At 44.8% G+C, this 25398-nt stretch overlaps 1 protein-coding gene across 3 annotated transcripts in view; it reads right to left on the bottom strand.

The window, feature by feature from the left end:
- Positions 1–25398, bottom strand: part of LPIN2 (lipin 2) — an 819298-nt gene that overhangs the window by 790390 nt on the left and 3510 nt on the right. Inside the window, exon 1 of one of the 3 annotated variants that reach the window (XM_069620857.1) lies at positions 24278–24324. The exons of the other annotated variants lie outside the window; for them this stretch is intronic. The gene's annotated coding sequence lies outside the window, so the exon portion shown is untranslated. Of the gene's footprint in view, positions 1–24277; positions 24325–25398 lie in introns of those variants that run through there. 3 annotated transcript variants of the gene reach the window in all.

The following is a 25398-nucleotide window of genomic DNA, read 5'->3' as shown; positions in this document are numbered from 1 at the left end:
CTCTTTCTCGGTCCTGCCCTCTGGCAATGGGACGTCAAGTAGTGGAATCGTGCCTCTGGAAGTCCAGAAGGAGTCCACCAAAGGTTTGGGAGGAATCAAGCTTTGGATGTCAATGCACTGCACAGTGACCACAGGTCCCAGGGTATTGGCGGTTTGCAGACTGAAGGTCATAGCTCGTCGTGGGATGGCTTGAAATGCAGGTCGTCTTCAGACTTGAGTGGACCCACCAGTCTAAGGGAGAGAGACGTACTTTACGGGGTTCTCTTGATGCTTGGATAAAGGGGGTCAAACAGCAGCGATTACTCAAAGGGCATCGCCGGTCATCTGGTCATCCGGTCCCCTCAGGCTTAAAGTGCTATCCTATTAAGTCTGGGCGAGGCTTTAAATAGACTTGAGTCACCATGAACTAAGTGCTCAAAGATTGAAAGCCTCTGCACAACAAGGTCCCAATAATTCCCAGGTCCCCAGAAAAAAAGCGGTTGGACTTGCAGAGAGTGAAGCAATATCTAGACTGCTCACCACTGTTTCTAGGGTCATATCAAAGTACTTACTCCTGTGACCAAGAGCAAAAGGTGCAAGATTTCTTTCAGTTTTAAAGCATCATTATTTGCAAAGACAAGGTACAGGCATGCGTTTTTAATGAATTTGCTTCATTGTGGGGCGTGACTATAGATTACCTACAACAAGCTCGCAAGGTAGATTAGCCGTTTAAGTGCATGATTCGAACATCTTTGTTCCATCTACGGGACACAGTTTACAGTTTTGAATACCAGTGAGGCCAATTCAACCCTTCATCCATCTGAGGGCGATACATGAAGTACTGTTCAACTGGGCATTAAAGGGATGGTCTAGTAAACATTTTTACTCCCCGTGGGGAGCCCGAGAGCCCCAAATGGTAAAGCAGATTCAGGCAGAAACAACGCGGTTGTGTTGGAAAACGCTGCGGTTTTTCTTTCCGAGTTTCTCAGACTCCTCCGAGCCGGAGGAGCCTGAGAAACTTGGAAAGAAAAACTGCAGCGTTTTCCAACACAACGTTGTATTTATGTTTGCGGTCGCTTCAAAAGCGACCGCAAACATAAATACAACGTTTTTAAAGCTGCAGTTTTATTTCTAAGTTTTCCGGGCTCCTCCAGCCCGGAAAACCTAGAAAAAAAAAACGCAGCTAGTGCTTATTTTTTAAAAAATAAATAAATAGCACTTACCGGAATTCAGCTGCAGCTTTCCTGCTCTGGTCTCCGGTCCACGTCCTCCGCCTACAGCACTAATGAAGGGAAAGCCACCCAGCCGTAGCCTTTGTTTACTACAGCTGGCTGGCTTTTCCTTCATTAGTGCCGCAAAAGCAAAAGCCAGCACAGGATGGCCTCCATTTCACAAAATGGATGCGCCCATGTGCTTGCTTTTGCGAATTTTGAGCTTGAATAGCTCAAAATTTTACATAGGAAGTTTTAAAACGGAGAATGCTAGTATTTTTTTTTTTATGTTGCCTATCTATTTTTTAAATAAAAATTTTTACTAGACCATCCCTTTAACAACACCCATTATTCGCGATTAGACGCAAAGAAAATCTAACACCACTAAAAACATACTATAATTAGTAGATATGTACTCGCACAAAGCTAGGGCCAGGTCTGAGAGATATGCAGCATGGCCCACTTTCTGTGACTTTAACAGGGGATATTCTCTAATAAACTATCGAAGTACAGTTCGAGGAAAAGAAAACAAAGACGCTTTTAAGTATAGCATATTGATAGCATGCTAAGAACAGTACAAACGTTTACTTATATTTCCAGGTTTTTAGCTCTTCCTGAAAGCGTTCTACTCCTTTCTAACTTCGATATGGACCAGGCCTGCTAGCTTGAAATCAAACCATTGCCTTTAGCCCCATACTAATAAGAGTTTTTAATAAGAGTTTTTCATGGGATCAAAATAAGTGTGAGCTGGGAGCCATTTAGCTACAGCCCATAGTTTTTATAAGCCCATCATCTGGAGATAACCGACTCAAAGACAACGGGTACCAAACATACATACACCTCCGCTAGCCATCTTGGATGCCCATAAATACACATCATTTTGGAGCCGTTAGTAGCTTTTGTGCGTGCTAATCACATTTCTAATGGTGAGATTATTTGAAAACTATGCAATATCATTACCAAGTCACCTTGCTTAAGTTTTGGAATTTTTAATACCTCAAAATCAGGTGTTCATCATACGCATAGGTTTGAGCAGGTGTGCATGCATTCAGTTTTTCATAATTGTAGGAAATGGAGCAGAGAGTTTTCTCTTTATTTAAAAAACGTATTATTCTGGATGAAAGGGGACATTGTTTGAATCCTATGATGAAGTTAGATGTGCTGCACAGTATGTGCACCATTTTCTCCAGGCGTAGCTCCTGCTGACTGGGTGATGCTCGGTGCCCAGAGTTAGGGATAGCTCTAGCGGTTGCCAGCCCTGCATCATGACTTCAGCGCTCCATTATTTCTTAAACGATCATATGATCCAGCACAGGAGCGTCAGCAGGCAAGAACACAGGGGCAGATACTGCAAGCAATCTGCCCTGGGCTATGGTACAAGTCGTTCACTTAGCACAGAAGTGTTGGAATGCACCCTGGCGAACACATGGGATGTTTTCGCTGGCTGCTGAAAACATCCCAAAAGGAAAGGTATGGGCAAGAATTTCTGGATCTGTGAAAAAGGACAGGCATGCAATGCGAACCATAGTGAGAAAAAAAAACGGTGTGGTATAAAAATCAAATCACTATGAATCTCAGGGTATTGCGCTCCAGATCTCCACTCGCTGTTAGGAAAGGGGCCTTTCTACTATTTTTTTATATCTTAAAATCTATGTTGTGAAGTCAACTACATACACGCCAGTAAACATACAGCATTTTGGAAGTACCTGGCTAAAAAAATGGAGAGGCTTCGCTGTGGAACCTTGTAACAACTTGGTACCTGGAGAACACCCGGACAAGTAAGTTATTTGTAGGTTTATTGTAAGTAATTGCCAGGAGATCAACATCGGCATGTCCCTTCTTGCCAGCTTAGCTCTCAACTGTCAAACTTAGAACCAGTATTCAGAGCAGAACATCCACAACACTCCACACACTCTGACCTCACTACATTCCATCCAACAGTGATGTCACCACCAGATACACATTACAACACCTCTCCCTCCTTACATTTCTTAAACAGGGAAGCCTTAACTAAAACTATCACAACACAAACCCCCTGCATACACGTGTGGCCAGCATGTAAATGTGCCAACTAACCGGACTCCACTGACGACAAGAATAACTGCCACCTGGAGCACGCCATCACCCCCAACATATACAACACTACGGAATGCTTAGCTATAAGAGCATGGAATATGGGACAAATATATAACCTATACGGCACCCCAAGAATACACACCCTAAGAAATTGGACAACAAAACCAAACCTGTGTCAACAAAACACACCCAACTCCAACTCCACACCTTCCTCTCAAACACAAACAATGAGGAATCCACCGAAGTCGAATAAGGGCTAACTCCTCCCTTAAAATCAGAACTGGAAATACACTCGAGAAACGAAAATAATAAACTAAGCACTACCACCTGTTTCAAGCTGCCCCTTGAAACCTGGGACCTGCCACGACCCAGTGTTCCCAAAAAATAGTTCACTACCTAACACGCCCAACCATCCGTGCACAAACAACCTTCCACCCTAGGACACCAGGGCAGCCACCCCCGGGCACAATCCCAGCTCATCAAGCGCAACAACAAGCACACCATCCCAACATCAGTCCAACACCAGCGCCCATACAGAGCACACCTAACAACCACGAACGCCTAAGAAAATACAGTCCAACAAGACTGCGCACAAACACACTCCTTAAACCAACAAAATACGAGACCCCAGGTCCCTGCCAACTACCCATGACAGTACTCCAACACACGTACACCCAGGACCCCTAGTCCAAGCCAACTGCACCACCGCAGCACACCATAAACAACACCAAACTGAACTTCAGCAACACACAACACTACCACATAGGACCCCTAGTCCTTGCCAAACTGCACCACGCAGCACATCCACACTACACCAGAGGACCCCTAGTCCAGCCAAACTGCTCCACCAAAGCAGTGCACCAAAAGCAGTGTATAACCGCACACTAAGGACACCATGTCCATGCCACAATGCATTTAAAACGCCATGCACTCACAACCCCACATGGGACCCCTAGACTAATCTAGGCTACCATCAGGATACTCATTACGCTATACGCCATTAAATGGAACACTCCAACTCACAACACATCTAGCAACCAGGGTCACATATCCGCCGTGAAAAAATTTCCCCAAAACTCTTCACTCAACAGCCACAACTTTGGCAACGTTGGCACACATTTGGGTGCAATGTTGATAAAGTTCAGAACAACTAACGGAAATTACATCACCCAGAAATATCGAACCCACCCGCGAGTCTTTTGTGAAAGAAACTTCCACTAGTCCAATCCCACTCGCGGTCAAATGACCATTGAGTCCCCAGAAGCTGAAAATGAAAATATCATTAAGCAATTTATAGACATTGTATATCTGAAATTCCCATAATGCCCATAAACCACACTGACCCACAACACCATTCACGAAACCAGTATTCAGAGCATAACATCCCCAACACTCCACACATTCTGACCTCACTACATTCCATCCAACGGTGATGTCACCACCAGATACACTCAGATACACTCAGATACACATTACAACAAACCTCTGGGAACTAAGACCTGGCATGTCGCTATACAAGTAAATACCCTGTGACTATTGACAAGACAGTTTGTTTGGCCTACCGACCTTCTGTCAGAACTGCAGGGATGTACGTTTTATTCTCAAGTTGCCTGCAGCCACGAGATCAGCCTCCTTGGAATTCAGAGCGTTAGGGCAGTAGGCAATGTTCAAGGTTTAACTGTTGGTTGGGACACAAGGGGGCTGTCTTTTCTGGTCTCCACCAAAACGTGCCTCACTTTACCCATAACCCTTGCTCATTTGACCAGCAACGAGGTTGGGACCTGGCTGCCCCCACCCAGCATGTCCACCCTCCATGTCCAAGCAGGAACCTGCCCTCACTCGTCCCGTTATGCTGCCCTGCCACTTAATTGGTCAGCCGGTCCCATCATTGCTTGTTGCCTCTGCACCTCCCTGAACCTCCCCCCGTCCCCCGAGCCAGGTCAGTCCTTGCCTTCCTCAACCTTGCTCCTCATTTAGGGCTGCTACCCCCTGAATCCTTGACCCCAGACATCTACTTTCCTGCAGCTTCCCGTTTGTAGTGTGCCACCGCAGCGTAAACCATGCTGCTTGGCAACCCTCGTAGCTGGCTCTTCGAGCTGCATCCTTGCCTAGGAACAAGAATACCTCAGTGTTTCACTGTGGACCCCAATCCACAGTGCAAGGCTCATTGTAATGGGAGACTTGGCACAGACAACTCAACAATGTAGGACACACTTCAAGGGACCGCTGAAGCGTGTCCTGAATCCCTCTGTCTGACCAGCGGCTCATTGCGACAGGGGGTATGTAGTGTTAGTAATGATAATGACAAACTTTTTCAGTGACACCTGAACAACGACTTTTTTGTAAAAGTATATATGGGCGGTGGGGTAAGGGATTTAAAGGGGTGGGAGGAAAAAAAGCTGTAGAAACAAGGGACTTGGGGCACCCCCACAAATAAAAAAATAGAAAAAGTGTCACTGAAAAGGTATGTCGTTATTTTGTTGTCGTTATAAACACATGGAACCGCAACAAGGTTGTCAAATATGCAGCCTTTCTCGCTCCAAGGAACGCACAAAGTGACCTCAAAGTAAGGCACAGCCATGACCAACCCACACACCACCTGTGTGCAATGCAATCCTATCACATCTTCTGCAGCAATTCCGGCTTACCTCACTTCACTTCTCTGCAGACCTTCTTCACATGTTGGTCTGCCAAAGACCATGGTTCTGTGCCCTTCTTCATATCATGCTTCTTCAAGCTCTGCTCCCAGACTCATTCCCTTTCACACTCAACCTGCGGTCAGCTTCTCTGCCAGGGCACACCTTGGCAGCTGTTCTCCATGGCGTGACCTGCTCACCTATCGTACACCGTGCTATTCTCCAATCAACTGGTCACCTCAAGTCACAGGAAGAACCGGCAGGGCCTTGAAAGCTCTGCGGGGAACCCTCTCTAACTGTCCTGGACATACACAAGGGAATCCCCCCAATGCTCGTCACCCAACTTTGTCTGATGCCACACCCTCTCACCCTCTAGCATATAGACTGCCTGCTGAGTTAGTATACCATCCCTGCATGCCACCAATGTCATAGCAGAGATGGATGGTGGAATGGTTTGATAAAACTTCAGGATATTGATGGAGAATTTAACATCACTTCATAAGATGTACGCCACACTCATGCACTGACTGGATTTTGCCAAAACGTTCTGCCTTCTGCAGAAAGCATTTGAAAGAAACAAAGCATTTGAAAGAAATACATGCAAGGGAATAGTGGAATGCCAGCAGCCCACCTACAACAAAAGTGTATTGCCCCAAGGTAAATGAAAAGGCCAAAATAAATATTTTCAATTGCATGAAGCTATCCAGCAATCTATATTAAATGGAGAAAAGTCAATCTGGGATGAAACAGCACAGCATTTTTTAGAAAAGTGAAAATCAAATTTGGGCCTGAATTATTTCTGCTTTCTTCTTTGCAGGACTAGGAATCAGCCTCACACGCTTAGAAACCTCTGGGTATTAAGTGCGTTATAAATAATCAATCATATCATATCATACATTTTACATACAGAAATGTGAAGTGTACATTTTTAAATTGTTGGCATCCGATTGAAAAATTGTTACAATGCCCCTATTTAAAGAACAAACTAAAACATGGAAACGAAAAGTAACTTCATATGTTATAGTTGTACATGAAACCAGCAACATTGGCTAAAGAGCAAAATTACCCCGCAACAGTGCTGAGGAGATGCTCTGCCAAAAGAATCGAAACCAACGCCTATGAGGCTGAGCCATAAACTTTATGACAAAGTCCTTGCAGAAAATGATCCAATGCTCTCTTTGTTCTGAAAATCAAGCCTTCGTAATACAATAGATGATGCCAATTAACAGCTTCCATTTGTCACTGGGTCTATCCAAAAATTCATTAAAAATATAGAAACATTCTTAGGCCTGCAGTGAATTTGCCCAAATAATCAGCAACTCTCACATAAGCTTTACATTAAGGGGTGCCATTTACGCTTGCAGAGAAATGAAGTCTGGCATCAACATCAGCTTGTATAATCACTTATGGGGCAGAGAGCTGTGTCAACATTTGGCTCAGATTTGTCTAATTTCAAAGACGTTTGTGACAATGGTGCCATGTCAACCAGGGCTCTCCAGTGTTGTGAATGGCCCAGCTCTGAACCCAAGAGGACAGACACCACATGGCCTTTTGCCAGGCCAGGGAATGGAAGTAACATTTAATATTTTGTTAAACCCATTACATGGAGAAAAAAAACACATCTTTGAATTTAACACATGGGATCACATTTTCCTGACTATCTCTTGATAAGAGTGTTGTAGCAACTTTGTTTCTCATGCTAAACAATCAAAAGAAAACATATCAGCTGAATGTAAAAGTATATTTTTATGGAATTTTTGTATTATTCAAATTATATTAATGGAGATGTGTGCACAGAAAAGTTACACGTCCGTGGTTCATATGTTCTTGCGTCCCTGCCTGCTAGGCAGAGATCCTGAGATGGGAAAAATATCTTTGCGTGGAATTATGAGAGAATAAAAAGCAAAAATCTGTGACATGCACATCAGATGTTGTGCCGAGATGAGACTACCGTTATTTGATTCACCGGAGTGACAGCATTATTTGATTCACCTGAGAGAGAGCAGTGTAGCAAACTAATTAGTAACTTCATTACATGGGTGGAATAGGTTTTAGAAAATCACAATGTTTTTAATGTTAAATATCCAAGATACCAGCACATCAAATGGGAGGGAAACAGAGTTAGAATGTTACTCTCCTAGAACTGCACCCTTATATCTCCATTACTATGTACAAAACAGGTGGTTTAGTGTGATGTCACTTTTGGAGCACTGTCCCAATTCCATATAATGACCAATTAAAGTAGAGATATGATACACACCTCTAAAAGGGGGTGGTCTTTAACCTATAAATGTCCAAACACCAGATTTCAAGGCACTGACTGAAAGAAGGGGTTATAAAGAAGGAGACTAGAACATCTTGCTTTCCTTTGCACTTGTTTTGGATTGCGGGCAGACCCATGTGGGAGGCTTATTTAGAGTTCAATCCCAGGTCTCGGTTTAAGAGGAAGCAGACAGGCCAAATACAGAAGCAGAGAAACAAGGATACAGAGGGAAGATGAACCATCTTGCTGACTGGTGCCAATCGGCTACTAGAGGGGAAGAATTGAACCAGCCTTTCAGAGGGTTCCCACCTATACGTGAGACAGTCAGAGAAAAGAAATTCCTATGCAAGTAGAACGCTAGGGGGAAAGATAATTCAGATGTACGGTATACTTTAAAAGGAGAAAAATATTAAATCCCGGCCCTTTTTATTTGTGAAAGCACTGAAGCGGGGTATATCAATTAACTGCAAATCCCTGGATATTAGTAAATGTTTCAGAAGCATAAGGGCTTCTGGAAACTTTGGATTTGATAAAATAGACCCAAATGGTGTGCATGTTGATAGACTCTCCCCTTCTTTTTTTTCTTTTTTGAATAGAGCTTCCATGTCGACCTGCTGGTTTCTTGTCCCAAAAGGGGACGGAGGCTGTAGGGAATCAGCACTAGCGTGTCCAAGGTTCTTAAAAAGACCAGTGCTAAAAAAAAGAAATGGTGTGCACATCATTTGGGGTGCACAATTTCCAGAATAAAACATCCTAAAGAGCACTGCAATGGAGAGCATTGGATCTACACCAGACAACATCTTCCCAGCAAAATGATTGAGCAGTATGTTACCCCCTTGCAAACCAGCACATTCCCGTTTGGTCAATTTCAAGACAAAGGTATCCAAGGCCAGGCATGATGAATTTCTCATCAATCACCTAAATATCGGGCTACACAATGGCCTAAAAAGGTGAAGAGGAGCAAGAGCAAGCTTAATGTCAGGAAGGTAGACTACCTGCGACATCTCCTCCCTGTACAAGGTGTGAAACACACATTGGATTTGGTTCTTGCCGTCCAAGGAACACCTATCACCCCTTCAGCCAAAGGAGAATGTCTCACCTTCTTGAGCCTTAGGGTTTTATGCAGAATTTTACAATGTCTTAAAGACTTCACAATGGTGGTCAAACCTCTGCGCAGACACACAAAGAAAAGGTGCCCGTTCCCATGGGGCCAGGTACAATGGACCTTCCAAGAAGGCAAAAGACTAAATAGTTGATGCCCCAAATGTGCCCTTTTTTGTCAACACAGAAAAGGGCATTTCTCACTTTAGACCACAGCATTAAGGGCCTGAGACCATCCTTTTCCACGTCTATGGAATTATGCTGCTTAAAGTTGCCTTTGCATCCCACTGCAGCACCCAGAGTTCAATTACCCAATGATCAAAAGGTATGCCTTTGCATGCACGTGGGGTGGCCAAAATTTCAGGTAGTTCCTGTTGGGTGTCCCATGTGTTACGCAGCAGTTCTGCAGATGCTCACAGTAGCCTGCACTAGCAGGGCGTTTTCCAGGCTGGCAAGGTTGTCAGCGAGGATCCAGGAGTACAACGATACAGCATTTAAACCCAGACAATGCAATGTTATAACGTGTCGCACCTTCTGCTGGATGTTTGCAGGGACCCGCCAACCACAGCACCAACAGACATCAAAGCAACGACAAGACAACATTCCCACCCTTGTCTATCTTCTGTAAAGGAAGAGCAGATACAACATGCACAAGACATGATCCTCAGCAACATCATCTATTGTGTGCAAGTTGGGTGGTCCCACACAGGGACCAGAAAAAAGTGCTCAACCTATTCTTCAAAGTGAAGGGTGAACCTTTCTTGCAAGAAGGGGTTCTTTGCCAAGACGATCCAGTGGTCTATCCAGCTGGTGTTCAGAGTCAGCTGCCCAAAAGGGAAGTTCTGAGAGGTTTCTGTTGGCCCGACATTGGCCTCAACACATGGGTTTCAGTGTTGTGCGCACCTATGTCCAGTTTGTTTTGAAGCCAAAGTCTTATTCACTAAGCAGGGTCCCCTCACACCTATTATGGGTTCTGGAAGGGCCTTGGCACAAAGTAGCTATTGATCAGTTGGGACCCTTTTACAAGCCCTCTCCAGAAGAGTGCTATCCCATTGTTCCTATAAACCATTTAACAAAAAATGAGCAATAGAATTTGTCTGTGCCATCAACACAACTATGCTCAGTGAGTTTATTAGAGATCTGTTTTGGTTGGAGTGTTGAGTAGAGAACAATCTCTGATAAAGGTAGTACCCTTTCTCTCTGTTCAGATGATAGCATTCCTTACAAAGAAACTTATACAGAATTGTACCACCACCATCTTGTAACACACCAAAGGAATGGCATAGTGGAACAGTTCAATCGAGTCATAAGCGGGGTGGGAGAGGAGGCATCAGAAAATATAACGCAAGGCATAAATCAGTTTAAAGAAATTGATTAGCAGAGTTTGCAAATTAAAATGCTCTTGATTAGCAATGTTCTACTAATATTTTAAATGTCACCAGATGTTATTGGTACCCAAGTCATAAAATCAGCAACAATATTTTGTGTGTACCGCTGAAGACATTAGTGAGAGGAGTGTCTAAAATGTAAACGGCTGCATGAATTGACAAATATGATGAAAAAGACTCTGAAAAAGTTTTCAGTGCAAGGCTCTATGCAGCTGAGCGCAGTCAGTGTTACACAGGGCAGTGTCCGGTATAATGTATGCTTGACCCATCATTTGGTGTGTAAGGAGAAGTTCCGAAGTTTCACAAACCAGAAAGCTCAATATTAAAAGAACGTCATAGCCCGAGACCAAGTACCCAGTATGGTTTTGCAGTAGGAAGGGCAATTGTCAACTTCAGGTGGACAAGATGGCCCTTGCCTGTCATTGATATCGACTGTTTTCAATATAACATTAAGTATCACTTTTGGGGGGCGGGCAGGGCCGCCAACGATCGCTATTAGCACTGAGAGACGCCATCTGGGGCGCTGATACTTTTTTTGTCGTTACAGGAATAATGCTTTGCGCAATTCATACTTCACTTCAAAAGAGATTACCCATATGTCCGGGATTGGAAAGAACTATTTACAGAACCTGTAGGCGAGATGAAGATGTGCAGGTGAGTAGGCAGGGCTTTTAGGTGTGGCACTTCAGTGGAGACTCAGCCTGGGGTACCAGGGTGAAGGCTGGGCCGAGGCGCAGAGGACCGGCATTGAAATGTGGGCCACTACTTGCAGATTTCACTTGCATTCCCATCCTCCGGATTGGCCAGATCTCCTGCAGGTGCTCACAAATAATGCAATCATAATGGGAGAGCAAAGCGAGCTCTGGAGGCTACTACACTGTATGCTATTGCAGTACATCTGTAGATGTACAGACTGGATGGAACTATTGATAGCTACTTTTCGTAAATATCTAGTTAGCTTTGTGTATTCATTATGTGAGAGGAAAGAAAGTAAGTGAATAAGCAGAGTGGATGGCATAGCAGGCAGAGAACTGGGCAAAACTATGTGTAATATTGTAGTTTTGCAGCCATCTCACTTTCAAGATGGCTGGTATAAAGCAAAAGGGTGTTAATATGTGTCAAGGAGTTTGGGATCCGTTCCTGGGTTGAGCACCAGCTGCACAGATGTATGCAATCAGCAGGTCACAGAACTAGGTTTGCCATCAAAAACATTTGGGCCCTGTGATAATGCACAGTTGCAAAAGCGTTCTCATCAATATGATGCAAAATTCACATCAAATTGACAACTAAATGAAATCTATCTTACACTGGGATTTAGATGCACTAACCTAAACTTTACTGAAAAACATGGATACAATGTAGTGTTTTAAAGTATCACTAATGTAATTTTGCATCATGTAACAACTTTCATTTTTTGGAATGGATTTGGGGGGACTGTCTTAAAAAAAAAAAATAGTTAACATACTGTTCTTTGCCAGGCAGGATATAGTTAGCTTGATAAAAACATCATCCCGATTTCTCCTGGTTTGGGATTTGAAAAAGAATGCTTCTTGCCTAGCTGGTTCTTGCCTGGCACTCCCACACAGGCCTTTGGCACTTGAGAGCGGAGGAGACAATTACTGCTGCACAATCGCCATAAACCCCTTTGAACTTGCAGGGAGCAGATAAAAGAAGGTGGGTGGATCTCTGAGGCCAAGAGAGGAATGCAGGGTTAGCTGTGCCTTTATTGAACAAGGTATTTTAAATAGCTAGTTGTGCTACACAAGTCTCAATTTAATTAGCAAACCTACAGAATTGCATAGCAAATTGTTATGCAACCTTTATGCCTTGGGCGACCATGTGTGGATAGTCGACTAGGTGGCTCTTGCACCTGGAGATAGCATCAATCTAAACAGTTCTCAATGGTCCACTTAGGACCACCAATATTGTGATGCACTCCAAACTGAGCTGCCACTAGTGAAGCCTCCACCAAATCATCTTCAGGAGACTCCGGGGAGGTGCCCCTTTCGCCTTGAGGTACATCCAAATAGCCCTCTGCAGCCAGCCAGTATGCTGCCACCGTCCCTGAGCAGATATAGCTACGGAGAACATTCTGGAACGTTACCCCCCCCTTCCCTCTCTCTGCCCAATAGGGAGGGAGTGGGTGAACCTCCAACCAGTTTCAGCCTATATGTTCTCCCCACACGGTGTAGGTTGTTAGTGCCACTGTCTTTAGAGCTTTCTCTTGCAATGTTCGGTGTCCCCAACCACGCCCATCTAGAGGCTGCCTGCTCTTCTGAAGTGCACAGAGCTGTCAGATTAAGAATAAAGGGAAGAGTGCTGTTGTAGCTTAGCCTTGCCTGCTGCCACACACATCTTCCTTGCAATTCAAAGTGTCAGGTAAACAAGGAAGGTTCCAGAAAGAACTGCAGGTTTTGGCCTGTGTAGAGACGCCTGCAGTAAAAAAAACATACTTTACATGACAAAACAAATACTGTATTAGCCTTGAACTTACAAGCCGTAAATATAACATACTGCCGCCAAGACGTGGACACCTAAGAGGACATCTTTGTCACTAGAATCATTTGCCACTTGGAAGTCACCAAGTGTTAGTATTGGTTAAAAACATTAGCCACTTCACCCACTTCATAACTCCGTTCATAGAAAGGGTATCATGGCAACCTGTCTGGCATTATCCAGGTACATTTTATTCAAACACCCAAAAAATATTGACACAACAATTGCAGTTTCAAGGATAGCCATAAAACCCCTCGTATGATTAAATACAAAAAACAATATTTCAAGGAAGACACCAAAGAGAAGTAAATGGATTGGTGGCGGTTTGTCAAAATTGACTGCAAGCGTTCGTTTGATTTAATCAGTTAACCCTGACGGACAAGTGCTTTACCAGGCCAGGTAACGATCATGCCAGTTAGTTAGAAGCCCGAGCAAAGGGGTGTGGGTGGGACTGGGGCACAAAAGGGCCTCGTGCACCAATGAAAAAAGTGGCCCACAGCTGCAAATGGCAATTCATTCCCTTTGTAACAGATTGTTTAAATAGTCCCCAAGTGCGAGTTTTAAAATAATTGTTTTAATACGATGCGAATTAAAGAATATTTATTCGGCAATAAGGGGTCAAAACTACTAGCCGCATAGTGAAGCGCCTCATCAAACTGGCCCACAATGGGCAAAAAAGTGGCCCACACTGGCATTTTGCATTTTTGGTTCGGGCATTGCCCTATTGCCCTATAGGCCAGTCCAAGCCTGCCTCCCAGCCAGTCAGGTAAAGCCCCTGCTCAGGCCCCCTCAGAAGCGGGAGGCCGCCGTCAACTCCACCGGGTGCTAACGTGAACTATCAATCCGTTGCGTGCACTCTTAATGGCAATCAGTGAATGCTTAATGCATCCGTAAAATGCTGTGCACTTTGAAAGTGTAAGCGAATGAGCATCAAGGAATCAAGTTACAGACTCAAAAAACAAGGCTTTCCTGGAACGTTCCCATTCATTCAGCATTGCTGGAAGTTCCAAAAAATAAAACAACCTTTCCTTGGCACAGAAGCTACTCCAACAAGATAGCCTTCCTCGAGAAACAGGCAGGCTTTTGTTCAAGAGCGATGACCCCGGAATTCACGGTGCTTCCCAGTGTTATATGTGCCTGTGTGCCGCCAGCACATTTCAAACAACCGGCATCAACCCCTCCCCCCCCTCCCCACTCCCCTCCTGAGCCCGACAGGAAGGAGGCTTTTCTGCCAAACTACCCTCAAAGCAGTGAGCGGGCACGAAATCTAGGTGTTCCAAGCACCTAACCTGTTAATGGTTAATTACAGCCATGTTCAGGGGTGTCTTTCCGATCCGCCAAGGCGCCAACAGACCATGCAATTGGCAGAGGAGCGAGATTGAAAACTCAGTAACACTACCAGGGTGGTAACAAGATTCCAAGAAGTAGCATGAAGCAAAAGACACCGTTTAAAAACAGTCAATGTTGAGGGATATGTGGACGCTTAGGAGCATCACAGCACCTGCCCGCGAGCTGAACATTGTGCACTGACGTGGCGGCCACCTGAGGAAGATCAAAACATGCATATGTGCGGCACGTGGGAATTTACAGGGTTGTATACGAATTGTTCGAACTACAATTGTTCGAATTAGAATTGACCTTTGCACAATTGACCCAATTGTGAAGGTCAATTGTTACATATATGCGGTGGGACCCCCGCAACCCCCCCATTATATATATATATATATATATATACACACACACACACACACACACACATACGGTCAATTGTGCAAAGGTCAATTCGGACCCTTGACTTTCGGTCAATTAGGTAATTAGGTAATTCGAACAATTGTGTTCGAACAATTTGGGTAATACCATTTACAGGCCAACTCGTGTTAGTTTTGTTCACAGGAGAATGGAATTAATTCTACGGATGAAAATAAATTAAATTTGTTAAGTTACATGGTCGTCACTTATTTGTTAAGGACCGCCTCATTCACTGAGGAGTCCTATTTATCTCTGCATCTTTTGGCAATTTCAAAGTAGAAGGATAGGAGGACCAGCGAATCCAGTAACTACACCCCTATCAATGTTCGTGCCTCAGCCATGCAGTACTCGGCCTTAGTATGGATGTCTTTGGGGTGTAGGCATGCAACATCAGTGGGTAAAAGGATGACTTTAAGAGACCATCCACAGGTCATCTGATGATCATCGAGCTACACTAGAAGTCATTCCCACATCATCAGACGTCATCACGCTGTTAAAGTCATGAGCACATATCTCAGAATGGTGGGTGACGATTTGGGGATGAGCTTAGAATGACTTAATGAATATGCTAACATCATCCCTATTTTAGAAAACTCTTTGTTCCTTATGGTTTAAGGATGACTTGCTGATCACTTCAAGAGATTGCACGTTTGTCCCCGATGATTTGAGAAGGATTCTGGGATGACCTGCTGATTACTTTAAGAGCATTGCCATGAAACATGTTTGTTCTTGATGATTTGGGGACGACTTACTGATTAATTCAGAACATCAGAGTTTGTAGGATGATATGCGGACCAATACAGACTGTCATTCCGCTTTTGCTTAGTTGCACTTATGCTGAATGACCCCCCCACTGTGGCAAGGGTAAAGCTTGAGACTATGTTGGGCCAAAGTGGAAGAAAGAGGCCTAAACATAGCATGCACCTCCTGGTGAGAATCCTTTGCCATCCCAGTCAAAAGCAGGAACCCAGCACCCTCACAATCAATACATTTCCATGCTGACTAGTTATGGAAGAATTGGTGTAGTCCCACTGTGTGAGACTACACAACACTTATCTGCTTGGTATTAGGTAACCCACCTTAGGGTATAGGTCTGTACTACACAGGTTGGTAGTGTGACTGAGCAGCCAAGCCTATCTCAAGAGGGATAACTGTGAGCTGTACAAATGAAATCCGTAAATACAAGTAGCCAAGTAACACTTACACTCAAAGTTTCAGTTATAAATATTTATTTAATTAACATCAATTTTTAAATAAGCGTTCTTTAGAAAGGCAATTCATGTAACAATGTAAATATACTTTAAAATTACTTTTCAGAATCAGAGCAAGTTAGTGGATAATCTTTGGATATGCTTCTCACACAATTCCTACCCCCTGGGGAGACTTCAATCACAAGGACAGTAATGGCATTTATATCTTTGCAGATTCTGAGGTTGCAGAAAGGAAAGGTTAAAGGAAGGAAAATGGTTAAACAGGGTCTTTGTATATGCGAGGACAACTAAATCTTCCAATGAAATCTAGACAAGCCTTTCCTATCAGTAACATTCTAAAACAAGTTACCACCTATGAGGGACAAACAATATCAAAGCCAATGGGCTAGAAGAGTCTGCAGGGAGCCAGGACAGCCAAAGTCAATTTGAAACAGTCTATGGAGCTGAGGCACTTCTTAGAATCAAAAGTCTTGCACAAAGTTAGAGAGTTTGTTCCAAAATCACGTGTAGGGTCACAAGCAGTTAAGCCTGTGAAAACAGAGTTGGAATAAACTATAGAAGTAAGCCACTGCAATTCCCAACTGAGAAAAGCATGGCTACAAGACAGTGAGGTAAGTACCCCAAGTCTAAACAGTACCTCTGGTTTAAAGAAGAGTGGTCCAGCGATACAGACCCCCGTGTTCCTGAGCCTTAGCCATGGGGACAAGAGGGAGGACATCTGTAGGGCTCCTGCTGCGGTACTTGGGAGGTAGTCGGCAGCTACGGGCTCTTTTCGGTTCAGCAGCACTTCGCGGTTTCAGCGCTTAGTAAACATCACCATCGCGGATCTCAGATACCGGTTGGGCTTCCTTCACTTCTTGGGTCCTGCACTCTGGCGAGGGGACTCGAGCTCTGGTTGTCTTGCTTCTGGAGGTGCCTTAGGAGACTCCTGGAACTTCTAGCCGGATTTCAGACGTTTCACTCGACTACAGATTACTCGACCCCCGGCACTCAGTTTTTGCAGCAATGAAGAAGTGCAGCCAGACAGGGAAGATGGTCCAGTGGAGTTAGTCTCTGGGTTAGTTGGTCCCATTAACCCAAGAGGAGAAGTCGTCCATTCCGGAGCTTCTCTGTCAAATTGAAAAAAGGAGTTTCAGCACAGCAGCAAGGCTTCACCGGGCAATTCAAAGGACCAGGAGGATGCAGCAAGCTTCGTTTCTTCTTCGGGTGTTTCTCCTAGTGGTCGACTCTGCCTCTAGTCCCAAAACCCTCGCCTTTTAAGCAGGTTTCTCCCATTCATGCACTGTCAATCAGACAGCACGGTGGCTTGGCTGTCCTGAAATCGACAGCCAGCCAGTCAGCCAATAGGACTGGTTGCATACAGGCATTCCTAGAGAAAAAGGACGAGAGTTTCGGGACCCTCCCTCACATCCTATCCTTCCAGACACACTGGAGCCATAGGCGGGCTGAAGCCCGCCAAAGACAAGACAAACAAAGGGCTCCAATCTGTTTCGACGCACATGGTAAAACCCAAGAAAGACCTCACAAACAGAAAATGGCGAAAAAAGAAGACAGGGGCCACTTTGATAAAAATGTTACATGATAATGTAGGATAAGGGGATACTAGGTAACCCCCAAGCACTCCACATAAAATAGCGTGTGTTGGAACCTCAAAGAGAAAAGGTAAGTAAAGTCAATTTCACTTTACTAGTCTTGGGAACAGTAGTTTTAAGAAAAGGTATTTTAAACCTTATGAGAAATGTAAAGGATTTTTCAGTGACACTGCACTAAAGGTGCTGTGTGTCACCATACAAAAAGTAGATGCCTATGGAGTTTGTCAGACTCCCAAAACCAAAAACCATACCCAAAAGTAACACCAGGGTAAAAAAAAGAAAAAACACAAAGGATCCAAAAAAGAAAGAAGCAATAAACAAACAGAACCACCAAGTCCCATCAACCGAGGTCTCTACTACCCACAACCTACCAAATGCAAGCAACAACAAACCTCAAACAGCAAAGACTAAACCCAAAAGACCAGGAAAAACACCTATCGGAAGAGGACGTCCTCTAAGAAACACAACCCACACACCATGCCTCGCCACAAAAAAAAGAAGCCAGAAAAGACAACAGAAATAATAAGAAATCCCAACCCACATGATCCCACAACCCCAAAAAACTTGACAAACATCTAAGATGGCCCAAGGAGACCTACAAATAACAGAGCAAAGACAGACTGCAATGCTCACTACCTGCCCACATACGACAACGTGATAAACAAAAACAGCACAGCAACAACGAACAGACAGCCAACAAGCATCACGAATGCAGACCCAACCAGGACACCAAACGGAAGATGACAACTAATAAACCATGCCAACGCGGCCTCCACCATGGACAATACCCCAACCAGAACAAGGGACAAATTGGAATCCATCACACTCTACACCCCTTATATCACCAAGACTGGAACAACAGAGGGGTAGGTACCCTATTTACCACCCGGAACAAACCAACCCCGCCATAAACCTTATCAGGTCTACTCGACAAAGAGACTAACCAACAAAGAACCACCCCACCCAAAAGTCTCAACCAGGAAAAACCCACCTGGAACGGCAACCCAACCAACAAACCACTGGTCAGAACAAATACTAACAACAACACGAAAGGGAAATCAAGCAAACTACACTGCAGCTTCCTCAACGTTAGATCCATGGCAAAATACTCAAGATAAATCAATGACCTAAGCGAAGGAGGCACAGACGTGCTATTCCTTACAGAAACCTGGCTATCAGCCAACAATAAAGCCATTGTGAACGAAGCAATACCCAACAATTATAAATGAATAAATGCCAACAGAAAAAACCGAAGGAGGCGGAATCGCAATTATACACACACACAAAAAAAAAAACGCCTAAGCATCCCGAATCATCACAACCAACGCGGAAGACTATGAATCCCTTCTTATCAAGATAGAACTCAACAACCAATCCAACACAGTATTCCTCCTGATCTACAGAGGCCATCTTCTTACAACCCCAACTTTGCAACAAAACTAGCGGACAAGGCCGCCATGCTATCAACCCACCACGACAACCTAGGCAAAAGAGATCTCACCAATACAAACAGATACAACAGAAGACACACTCAACAATTGGATCACCAAGGCCCTTGACTAATTAGCACCAGCTAAAACATTCAAAGCAACACCAAAAAAACTGGCAGCAAAATGGTTCACAGAAGAACTGAAAAAAACTCCAAAAAACAACCTCAAAATGGAAGCAAAATGGAGACAATAATACACCAGGCAATACAAAATAAAATACCAAAGACAACTCAAACTGTACAAAGCAACAGTCTTCAAAGCAAAACAATTAATAAATAAAATAACTAAATATACTCTACTACGCCACAAGAATAGAATCGGCAAACAATTCAAAGAAAGAACTCTTAAAAATCAGAGATAAAAAAACCTCTTCCTGCTAAAATTCTATCACCCCTACACAAACACTTTGTGACAAAATCACCAACCACATGAGAACAAAGATAGACAATACAGGAGACCATCAACCTAGCCGGGGCAAATACAACCACTGTACCAGAGACACCAGATGAAACACAGATTAAGGAAAAACTCTACCTAGAACCAATCACAGAGGAAACTTCGCTACACTGATCAAGCACACCAAACTTGCAGGATCTCCAAGGGACTCCTGCCCCTCGGACGTCTTCAAAGGAATCCTCAACCACAGAACCCCAGCGACACTTTTCCGGAACCTAATGACTATCACTCAAAAGAGGAATAGTACCGTCCTCAAATCAGCATACATCAAACCACTGATAAAAAAAAAAAGGTCAAAGACCCAAGCAACTACGGACCGATAGCCAACCTGCCCTACCCAGCAAAGATCCTGGAGAACCAAGTCTACAAAATCCATCTTAAACACATCAAAACAAATGGAATACTCAACCAATCACAAGTTGGCTTCAGACCGATGAGGAACAGAATCAGCACTTCTATCGATGTGGGACGACCTGAAAATAAATGCAGACGACGCCCAATCGGCTCTCCTTCTATTGGACATTTCAGCAGCTTTTGACACAATCAGCCATGCAACTCTATTAAAAAGATTGATGGAAAGTGGCATGCAGGAATCCGCACTGAAGTGGATTACCTTATTCCTAGCAAACCGCACCTTAAGAACCTACCTACCAATGTTCACCTCAAACACCAAAAATATATCTTGCGCAGTCCAACAGGGTTTCAGCCTCTCCCCTCTACTTTTCAACATCTACATGTGCCCACTGATTAAAATCATTCAATCCTACGGACTTACCACCTACAACTACGCAGACGACACAACTGATTGTGAAAACAAACAGAAAACAGGAACAAACAACCCTCAACAACTGCCTCACAGACATATACAACTGGATGACAACGAACAACCGCAAACTGAACCCCGGCAAAAACGGAAATAATGCTCTCACCCGCAGGGTTCGACGGAGGGAACCCACAATTGGACTGGCCAATCGGCGTGGGAACGCAACCAGAGACTACCAATGTAGTAAACAACCTAGGAATACTCATGTACAACGGACTATCACAGGAACCGCAAGTCAACGCAATGGCCAAAAAAATGCTTCTTCCTCCTACAACTACTCAGATCCCTGATACTCACAAGAACTACCTACGCAAACAGCTTCTACCTAGGAATGCCAGGAAGACACCAAGAAACCCCAAAGGGTCTAAAATTTGTTTCTTTTTGTTTATTTATTTTATATAGCGCACCAGACCCAGGAGTAAAAGGGCACTTAAATTACATCAGCCAGGATCCTACTAAGACTAAACAGAAGAGACCACATCACTGCAGCACTGAAAATCCTACACTGGTTACCAGTAAAAAAGCGCATTAAATTCAAAGCACTCTGCATCGCCCACAAAGCATTGCACAGACAAGGAGCGGAATTCCTCCAAGACAAGATTAGTCGGTATCGCTCAGGAAGGGAATGAAGATCCAGCAACGACCTACAAATAGAGGCAAAACACCACGAAAAAAGGAAATTCGTCATAAAAGCATTCTCAGGTCTAATTGCTAACACCTGAACAACATGCCAAAAGTAATTAGAACCACAGAAAACCACATCACCTTCAGGAAACTGCTCAAAACCTGGCTATTCAGCAGACAATGACAACCAAGAAGGGACATCAGCAACAACACAGCAGACAAACAACTACAGAGGAGACAAGAGGGGCCAAAGAACCGCAAACAAAAATCTGGCTAGATACCGTCAAGCGTCATCCAAAGGGCCCCGCCCAGAGAGACCACAACAAACTGCCCGTCTTTACTAACCCTCTTCTCTTCCTGCCTACATAACTGATGTCTCTATACCAGATCTTGGACTAGCCACACTCATAAGCATACAGAGAACCATTACTATGCCGATATCCAGAGTGAACCACCCACATAGCCCAATACCATCTAAAATGTAGCAACACACCAAGATGCCGAACTACCTTACAGCTATGACCACCTGTGACTCTGAATCCTTTATGGACACTATCTAACCAGTGCACACGACCAACCCATCATAACCACACAACACTACCACAAACCCAAGGCATGGAATCTTACCCATACGGTTACAATGCACAAGGCCATGCACAAGTGACCAAATGCAAAACACTCACAGACGTCAGTTCCTCCTGGTTCTGAACCTATCCTCTCACCTTTTTCCCCCACTAACACCCCCACCCCACTTTTTTGCAGATCCACGCGAGCACCTGGAGACTGCACCTGGGTGGTAGCGGTGCAGTACAAATCAACTGTATACTATCTGTAATGCCAGTAATGATAGTATAAGAAAGCCATGGCTTTGCCTCACACTCCTGTTCGCTTTGCCTTTAAAAATGTCTTTTCACAACAAGAAAATATGTCCAAACTGGCTGCACAATGCAGGCGAGTCTAGATGCGTGATAATACTCATCAGGTTCGCTTTACCCTTGATAGTGATAAAAGCCATGCCACAGTAAGAAATGGCTTGACTGGCTGCCCTAAATGCCAGCCTAGACACATAATAACACTCATCATGCTTGTTTTGTCATACAATCACAGTAAAACATGCCACAGCAAGTATGGCTAGACTGGGTGCCCCAAAATGCCAGTGCAGCCACATGAAAGCACATATACTTTAAAAAAAATAAAATTAAAAAGCCACAGCATTTTGTACTGGCATCTATGATGAATACCCATTACAAAGTGCATCGTGACTGGGATTCTAAGATGGCCACCGAGGTGAGAGCAGCGTGATCGTGGAGCTCTCACCCCCCCGGGGCCATAGACAATAAAGATAGATTAAAAGAGCCTTCCTCAGGCGAGGATTTATCAGTGTAGGCTGCAGTGGTGGAGTGCAACAGGCCGGATTGCTGGGGGACTTCTGCAGAGGCAGGTGTACGGCCTTTGTCTCCACGGTGTCTGAGGTGCGGGGGCACTACACCCGCAGCCAGTGCAGGGCAAGCTGAGAGACCCGCTCGCAGACCGCGAGCAAGAAGAACCACTCGGGGAGACGCAGGGTGGCCGAGGATCCAGTGCGGCTGCGTGGAGGGGTGGCAGAAAGCAGCCATCAGGAAGGAGCTGCCTGCAATATTGGAGGCCCACATGGTGCTGGATTCGTGGAGCAGGGGCTCCCCTGGTGGCGAGCACCAGCGGGAAGATCGAGGCGGGACCAAGCCACCCCGGCAAAACAGCATCTCATCAGAGACATCCAGAGGGACCATAACCGTAGCTCACTGCTTAGAGCTGCGCAGCGGATAAGAGCACCTATAGCGGCAGAGCGAAGAGGCAGGAAGGCGGCGACCATGAGGGGCTCGACTCCCCCTTGATCCTCCTTGGGGAAGAACCATCACAGGTCAGCGTGTGCCCTGGTCCAAGGAAGGGGTGCAAGCAGGCAGAGGCTGGCCAGTGGAGGCAGTGATCAGCAGGAAGTGACCACCAGCTTTGAGCAGAGTGATGTTAAGGAGTGGGGGAACCTGGCAGGAAGGCCCCTGCCCAAGCTTTGAAGCCAGCATTTTGCAGAAAGGACCAGGGGAGGCCCTGTGGCGTTATAGCCGGGGCAGCTGGAGGCCCATTTGAGGTACATTTTGGAAAGGCATATAGTGCCTCAGCCAGCGCACCCCGATCCAGAAGCACCGCAAGGGAGACAAGGGAGCAAGAGGCGCACCACGCATAGGAGACAAGTGACCGGTGTGGCCCTGGCCTCCCCAGGCCAAACCTGAGGCCGAATAGAGGGCTAAAGAGTCCATCTACATCCGTGGTGGGCAAGGAAGAATAAGGGAGAGGCCATTTGGTCGGGCTCAGGCCAGAGTGATCCTGGCACCAAGGCCAGGAGGAGGGCCATTTAAAACCCGAGGAGGAGGCTCAACTGCGCACAGTTAGAGGGGAGTTCCAACCCCCCCGCACAGTCATGGGCGGACCCACAAAGCGGAAAAGGGAGGAGGTTCCTACCAGAGACATCATTTGGGGGGCGCCAGGGGCCACAGTTGTGACCCCTGTGGCCTCCCTTGCTACTCCATTTTTGGTTTTTTTAAATACGTTTAAAAAAATATATATAAGCTCAAGGGCTGTGGCCAGCGCCATGTGGCTTTTTATTTGTGGAGTGCTAGCTTTTTTGTTCAGGCCTCTAAAAAAAAAAAAAAATAGGGGGTTCCAAAAGTGTAACACTTTGAGCAGTGACCCTATACAAGAAAGAATAGAAATAACAAATAATTTGTCTTTCTGGAATTCTATACAATAATTGCTAGACTCATTAAAAGTTTATTTCAGACACACTTATGGGGGTGAGTCACTGATTTAGTCTGTTCCTAAACACCTCAACTCAGCCTTTCATCCTTCTGAGGTCGATTAATGAGTGCCAAAACAGGTTGGGAGATATTGTATGTCTATTTGTTCTATATAAAGCGCTTAAGTGTAAATGCTATATAATAACACATAATTATCATTTGGACATTGGATTTTTTAATAATAAATCAGGGCTAGGAAAGTGTAAAACAAAATATTCCCATGTACCCGTTCTTGTACAGAGCGCACTCTGAACTATGCAAACTACTGTTTGAGCACCAGCCGAATGCTATGTACACAGTTTAAAGGAACATTTTCAAAAAATGTCAACAGAAGCATCGAGCTGTATCTACATTCTTTCTGAGTTGTTCTGCACACAAGCGAGTCAGGGAAGCAATGCAGTCTTCTTTCTTTGCGCACCGGTCTGGGTAGAAAGCAATTGGAGTGTCAGGGTGGGAAGCCGGGAACACTCAAAGGCAGACGTTTTTTTCCCTCCGTGGTGGGTTGTTCCTGCTTGATTACAAAGGCAGGCGGCCACCAGGAAAGGCACCCTTTTATGCCCCCAACCCAAGTGGCCCAAAAGTTCAGAGAGCCTCTGACTTCCATAACGTTACGCAAGTACTATGTGACTGCCAGTCAGCAGCTGCGACTACTGTGCTGCGGCTACTCTCCCCACGACAATCGCGCCCCACACCCTGGGAAATTTCACCCTCCAATGACTGGGCCAATTGTGCCCCGCGCAGCCTCTCACTTCGCCCGGGTCAAGAAACTGGCCTGATTATTCTATATGCATACTTGCCAACATTCTGTGACCAAAAAAAGTAGGATTTTTCAAGTTTGAAAAATAACAATTCCCATAACAATGACATCACAGGAAAATACAAAAATACAAACAGCACAACATGGAAAGATGTTGAAATGTTATAAATGTATCATTCTGAATGCTAACACCAAATTGACGGCAGATGCTGTGCAATGGTGTTACACTCTACCACTTGCTTTCACTGCTGGTTCACCTAAGGGTTGTACTGGCAAGAGTGCAGGAGAGAGTCACGTCGCTGACAGGTCGGTGGAATGACTGAGCCCAATCAAAGTAATCACCTACTAGCCCACTGTACAGACTAATTAATGCGTTGCATGCTTTGTCCTGGGCTGGTCTCAAGCAGTCTGCCTTAGAAGGACATAAATTACTTTCCACTGTAAAAAGCAGTAGGATGTTAAGTTTAGGGGTTGGGGTCAAATATGCACGCGGGAGCCGCTGGTGGGTTTCACAAGTCTTTACTAGGTCAGGTTCACAGGTAAGTACATAAGGGAAGTAAAACAGGTAATATAGGTAAGGGAGACATCCACCGGCCCCCTTGTCCATTCAGTGCCCGGTCTCAACTGTATTACCTTGGAACTCTCTTGCACACTCCAGCATAAACATTCCACATTAACATTCTAAGTATGACTCAAGCATACTGCACATGGACAG

Source organism: Ambystoma mexicanum, chromosome 5q (genome assembly GCF_040938575.1).
Source record: "Ambystoma mexicanum isolate Mex_15411 chromosome 5q, UKY_AmexF1_1, whole genome shotgun sequence".
Classification (NCBI taxonomy): domain Eukaryota; kingdom Metazoa; phylum Chordata; class Amphibia; order Caudata; family Ambystomatidae; genus Ambystoma; species Ambystoma mexicanum.
The sequence above is the reverse complement of the archived record's forward strand: the minus strand, read 5'-3'. Positions and strand labels throughout refer to the sequence as shown.